Raw genomic sequence first — 6,713 nt, 5'->3', positions numbered from 1 at the left:
CTCTCTCTCTGAGGAGGAGGAGGAGGGTGAGGAGGAGGGGGGAGTCTGAGCTGTGGACACCAGTGGAAATGAGCTCGGCCGTGCAGTAAGTGTGGCGACCTCGTGGCTAACCCCACACTGTTTCCACTGCTCTCCCCACTAAATGATGCCTACTGTATCCAGAGCAGGAGGAGGAGGAGGAGGAGAAGGAGGAGGAGGAGGAGGGGGGAGCCTACAGCCCCCCTCTAACTCCCAGTTTGCTCTCATCAGCCCGTCTGGTCGACTAAATCAGGGGTCTTCAACGTTTTTCAGACTCCAAACTGATGGAGAGATTACGTAGCTACTGTATGTGTTCTATATTAAACTAGTGCTATTTATAAATATACATTTGCATTCAATATTAAGATATTAAAATAATACACAGATTCAAATATACATTTCCTTATTTCAAACATCTGCTACAGTAGGGTGACCATGCAAAAACTATATATATATATATAAAAAATGTCTAATCAACCAAAGATTTCCCCCTGCAGTACCTCCACAGACCCCTAGGGGTCACAGATGGATTAAAGGGACTAAAGAAGCAGGTTGGAAGTGGGCGGGGCCAATCAGGCGTTTATGAATGAATTCAAATCTTAAAAATCAATAATGTTTCTTAACTTTTAGGGGTTTTCAAGTCGCCATGAAACACGAGGGGAGTCACTCACGCTCAGGTTAAGTTCTGCCGAGCCAATCAAAACGTAGTTATGCACGACACCCGATGTTGATGTTGTGTATGTATCGTACTCTGATAAGCTGCTGGTGAAGATGAAATACGGGGAGAAAACGAACGGAAAACTTAAGAAAATGTTTCACTGGATGGAAAAACTGGACGGGAGATGCACGCCCCCAAGTGCAAGATGAGTCATCAGCGTTCTTTCTTAATTACTGACCTTTGTGAGTCTTTCAGCTACATTTCTGGCTCCTCTCCGGTTGTGTATCAGCCAAGTATTAAACTAGAACATTTAATTCTCTATATTTGTGTTGTTTTTTTTTTGTTTTTCTTTTTTAAGGTGCCACAATCACATTAAAATTAAAACACTGCGCCCGACTGTACCGCAGCTAGTTTGAATTCAACTCTGAAAACTCTGGCATGAATTTAAAATAAATTTGCGTGGGCGTGTTTATGTTTTTCATGCATGAGTTTTGTAACGATTTATGATTTAACTCGGCGCGGGCATCGGAGTACGTGCCCACTGGGCTTTGGATCGCCGACAAACGAAAATGTCAATAAGAATGGACCAAGATCTACAACCGTCTCATTCAGACGAAAAAATATTTGTGAGAACGTCGACTACGGCTGGAACTTTTTGCCAACAATCCACGAGAACGTAGAACGAATAAATCTCCATAAAATATTTGCAATAGGTTCCACACAGCTCCTAATATGAACCTGAACCTGCCTAAACACTAAATTCTGATGAAGGAGTTTGTCGACAGGATTTACGGTGAGAACTTTCTCAAACTGACAAAATCAGGTTGGACAAGACGGCAAACATGAGAGGTGTGATGCAGGGGGGAGATAAAAAATAAATAAATAAAAAAAATCTGGGAAAACGAGGAGCCGAGAGAGGAAGGTGATGTAGAAAGAAAAGGGAGGATGTACGACGGGGGGAAAAAGCAGCAAACATCCAGCTCCGCTCTGAGCTAACCCCTCCTCACTGGGGAGCCAGCTGGGCAGATTGCATGTGAAACAGAGGCTTTGATGGTTGCAGGTAGCAGCTTTTTTGCCCTCCCCGGCCCACCACCACCACCACCACCACCACCACCACCACCTCCTCCTCCTCCTCCCCTTCCTCCTGGTTCCTCTCTGCGGAGCAACAGCTCCGACCGCGGCGGCCCTTCAGCAGGCACAGGTGGTATTGCTCACTCCAATTTAGCTCAAACCGCCGACTTGAAATAGCGCGGCTGTCATAGGCAATCTGAGGCGCGGGATGGACCGCTGGTTCCAGTGGAGGGGAGAAGACGGAGACGCCGGGCTGGAGAAGAGCGGGCGGGCGGGAGGGAGGAATGGAGGGAGCGGAGACCCTCCTCCACCACCACCACCACCACCCCCCTCTACAACCGCTGAGAGCTCTTCCCATGCAGCAGCAGCAGCAGCAGCAGCAGCAGCAGCACATGTTCCCTGCGAGCTCGGTGCAGACGGAGGTCAGAGTAGCCAGCAGTTTATTTAGCGCGGGACGGGACCGGCTGCCATATGGGGGGTCCAATCTGTCAGCGTCCATCCCGCCGTCCCCCCGCGGCGGCAAAGGTGCTGCCGACTCAAGGGACCGAACTTTTAAAAAACACAATATACTCGGAGTTGATAATCTCGGGGCCGAGGCCTTTTAGGCGATGCGGAGCTCGTATCGGAGGAACAGCTGCACCAATTTGCAGATCATCTGGATAAAGCGTCCGGGGAACTGGCTGTTTTTGACAAGGTAGCCGGGCCTACCTGCCTACCTGGATAACCACAACTCTGCTGGTTGCCCACTACTCCGGGGCTCATGCTGCATTAGAAATGCTTAGTAATTAACCGACATATGGAAACTGAAAATCACAACACTTGACACAAACGTGGACCTTTTGGGATTTGGAAAGTGGATAGAAAGAAAAGTTACAGCCAAAAAACTGTAAGAGGGTAGAAACGTTTGTGAGCATCACGGGGTTTTGTTTGTAGTTTAAAAATGTGCAAGGATCGATATCTCTGATACGTTTATGCTCTAAAATTGATTCTCAAATCAAAATCATTTTTACAGTCGTTCTTAATAGTTAAACAATCATTTTACTAATGTCTTTTTTTGTGTTTGAAATACCGTTTTGACATATGTTGTATGATTGTGTCCTCTTTTCTGTTGTTGCATTAGCTCGGCTACATAGCATAGAGTGTCTATGTCTTCATACTTTAAAATAAATGAACAAATTACTCTGATGTCTTGTTTTCTTTATGAATTTATGAATGATTTACCGCACACACATCAAGTGTATTTGCACGATATCGAATCGGTGTCGCCGATACCAGCCTGAGTTTTATTCAGAATCGGATCAGAAAGGAAATCGGAGACATCAAACGTCACTTTGGTTAAAATGGGTGGAGGGTGCAAAAATGTCTTTAGAGGCCGCGTCCACATTGGTTAGTGGGAGATGATTGTGCACACATCAGCTACGCCGTCCTCAAAGTAGTGGTTGGTAGTGATGTTCGATACCACCGATTTCCCTTTCCAATCTGATACTGAGTAAAATTCAAGCTGGTATCGGTGATGTGTGTGTAAATACTAATTCTCTTTCATTTGTTGTGTTGCCACAAGTCAATAGTTTAGGTACTTTCCACTGTGTTCCCACATTACCTCGTATGACTGAAGTATCGAAAGTATCGATATTTTGATTTGAGAATCGATTTTAGATTAAAAAGACCTGAACCAGAGGGAGCACCTGGTGCATTGGTTCATATCGTTGCAGGGATGTTGCAGCCAGTTTGCACACAAGTCCTAATGGAAGTCTGCACAACTGCACCCGACTATTTTCTGGCGTCTCTTCACGTCACTACGCTGCCACTTTGCAGACATCATGTAATTCGTCTGCAGCACAGGTCAGAAGTAGATTTTTATCTCAGTCGAGACAAAGTCTTCCAGCAGACATCTGATGCTACAAATGTGAAACCGCCTTAAAGACAAAGTAGATTCTACTACAAAAAAAATAAATAAATAAATAAAAGAGAGATAGCCAGGAAAGGTGTGCCTGTGTACTGCTGCCGTCTTTGTTGCCAAAAACAAAATCCTGAAAATAAACCTCTAACATTTCAAATCCGGAAGACAGACGAGGAGAACGGATTTCGGTTCAGAGGGGAATGAAATGCAGGTCATACTCCATGCAACGACATTAGAAGCTCTTCCTCTTTCTATTTTTTTTTTTTTATCATCCTCCCTTCCTCTTACACGCCCATCTGTGCTACAATTGTCTTAAGTGCAGACGCTCACTTCAGAGGTGCATTAACTGGTAATGCCGGCTTCTGAGGATCCCTGGGCGCCTGATATCCAGCAAACAGACACGGAGAGCACCCAGCAGTGTCGCACAACTCACAAACAGCGAGGGGTTTACACACACACACGCGCGCACGCACACACACACACACACACACACACATACACAAAGCAACAAAAACAGGAAGCACACGATTAGAATGAGCTCTGGGAGACTGAAAGCGTTTCTTCTTCGACAGCGCGCGTTTAAAGCCTTGTTGTTTTCGCCTGCAGCTACAGCCAGCTCGGATGATGTCGAGTTCCTTACAGAGGGTGAACTAGGCTGCTTTGGCTGAATGTTAATGTAGACTACAAACATCTGAAAAAAAAAAAGACGAAGGTGGTGGTGGTGGTGGGGGGACGGGGAGCAAAACATGCAAGCTCACTCTCGCCATGTAGGGTTTAGTGCCAGCTTTGGTTAAATCAGCTAATTTTGTTGTGGAGCTGAGGAACCAAGAGATGCAGGAAAGGAGCACCATTTAATTCTGTGATATATATATTTTTATACTTACCATATCTGCGTGCTTCCCCCCCCAACCCCTGCTATTGTTCCAGAGACTGTTTTCAAGACTTTGATTACACCTGAGGCAAGTTGTTGTTACATCTCTACCCACTTTAGCTACACTTGCACAATTACAACCGAGAACAGGGTTTGAAAACAAGATGCACAAAAAAAAAAAGACTGTTACCGGGCAGAAAGAAAGAAAATCCCAACAACAGTAACAGGTATTCTGATTAGCCAATGGGACACAAAACCAGAACCAGAGCACACAGCTGATAGCTGCATTCGTGGTTCAGACACATGGAGGCCCAGTCTATAGACCCCTTCACAGTTTGGAAACAATGTGACGTTTTCTGAGGGGCGGGGCTTAACTGGAGTCAAAACACAAACAAAAAAAATGCTATAGCCTGTAAACGCTGGTTAGCATATTTTGATGGACTGTTTTGGCAAAGATGGACGAGGAAAACTCATATTTTAGACACTCACTCTCTGAGACCAGGAGTGTTATTTTAAAAAGTTGACTCTGACTGATGGGACGACATTCACCGACCGCTACACTCTCACTCACTCACTGGATGGATGATTTGTCCAAAGGAGGACACAGAGGGGACGAAGTCTGGTCTGACTTCATCAAGTGAAGCCTCTGCGACAAAGATATTAGAAGAAGTAAGAGGAACCACTGTGGAGGGTAAATGCAACTCTACTTGGACACCCCTGAAACATACAACTAATGTTGCGTTAGTTCGCGGTTAGCGTTAGCATTAACATGTAACAAGAATCCAACAAATAATGAGTAACTTAATGAAATTTCAGTCTTACCCATGACGTTATCCAGGCTGTAATTGAATCTGACCTGACATTGTTGTTGTTGATTGTCTCACTCCAATCATCCATTTTAAATCGCCAAAGTCAAACCAAAGTTGTCTACGACTGGCAGTGGCTGGTGTGTGATAAAACTTCAAGTTAGTGCTTTTTGATTTTTCGGTTTTGGGCCCCAAAAATACAACAACAACATTTTCAGGGTTGACGGTGACAGTGTTTACCTGAAGCTTAGTCATCGCTTCCCTCTGTTTTGCCTCCAGCTAACGTCCCAGTGACGTCACACTGTAACGTAGGTTATGAAAGCAGATCTGTTTGAAAACCTTTAACTCATTGGAATATAAATGTTCCTTACCGGTGCAGTTACATTTGAATGACTAAGCACACAAGTCTGAGGTTTGCATACTTGGTACTGATGTTAATCTGACTTCTCTGATGGATTCAAGTTGTTGCATGAAACTGGTTAAATCTCCATCAACACTTGGAGGAAGCACCAGAGCCAACTCCAGCTCTCCTCATGTCAAGATTTGACACAACACACATGTGTTTGACCTGAGCTCCACCTAAATGAAACTAACCACAGCAGATTAGCTCAAGTATTTGCACTGGATTCACATCAGGGTTGAATCTGGTCCTTTAACTGACTCGACTGTTTCCAGACTTCAAAGATACTCCTGCTTACTGGTCCCTTGGGTAAAACACACGTGTCTACCTACAGTACATCCACACACTGTGCCTTGAAAGGGCAAATGTGACACTCACATCTCCCCCTATCTGCCCCGAGCCCCATCAGGTCAATACGCTTTCATGTGAGGAAAGAACGGCCGACCGTGCCTTTAATTAAAGAAGTGGCTGGTGATGGTTGTCCATCAGAGGCGTCAGAAGAGAGGAGGAGTGAAAGAGGAGAGCGGAGAGAGCAGGGACTTTCATCCTCTGGCTTCAAACACTCTGCTGAAAATGGAGTTTTTAGCCACTCTGGCACTAACGCGGCGGACGGCCCTCGACGCGTGACGACTCGCACCCCGCGGCGTCAGCAGGGAGCCTGCTCAAAAAAAAAAAAAAAAACACCACACAAAGACGGGAACGCACACACGGATTTCGCCAAAAAAAAAAACACACACATTGTTCTTGTGCGCGTGCACACATTAGAGAGGAAGAACTAAGCAGTCAGCATGGAGGCTCCAGGAGCATAATGACTGCTTCTGAGGGAGGGAGACGGCAGAAAGAGCAGAACATCTCTCTGAAAACTGGACTCTTTTATGTAACAGCTCTTTATAGACCTATAAACTAAAGCACCACAATGTGTGTGAATGTGTGTGTGTGTCGCAGTTAACTCTGGAGAGCTTTGAGTCATCTCTCCCCGCTGACGGCGC

This window comes from Mugil cephalus, chromosome 23 (assembly GCF_022458985.1).
Source record: "Mugil cephalus isolate CIBA_MC_2020 chromosome 23, CIBA_Mcephalus_1.1, whole genome shotgun sequence".
In the NCBI taxonomy this organism is placed as follows: Eukaryota; Metazoa; Chordata; class Actinopteri; order Mugiliformes; family Mugilidae; genus Mugil; species Mugil cephalus.
The sequence above is the reverse complement of the archived record's forward strand: the minus strand, read 5'-3'. Positions refer to the sequence as shown.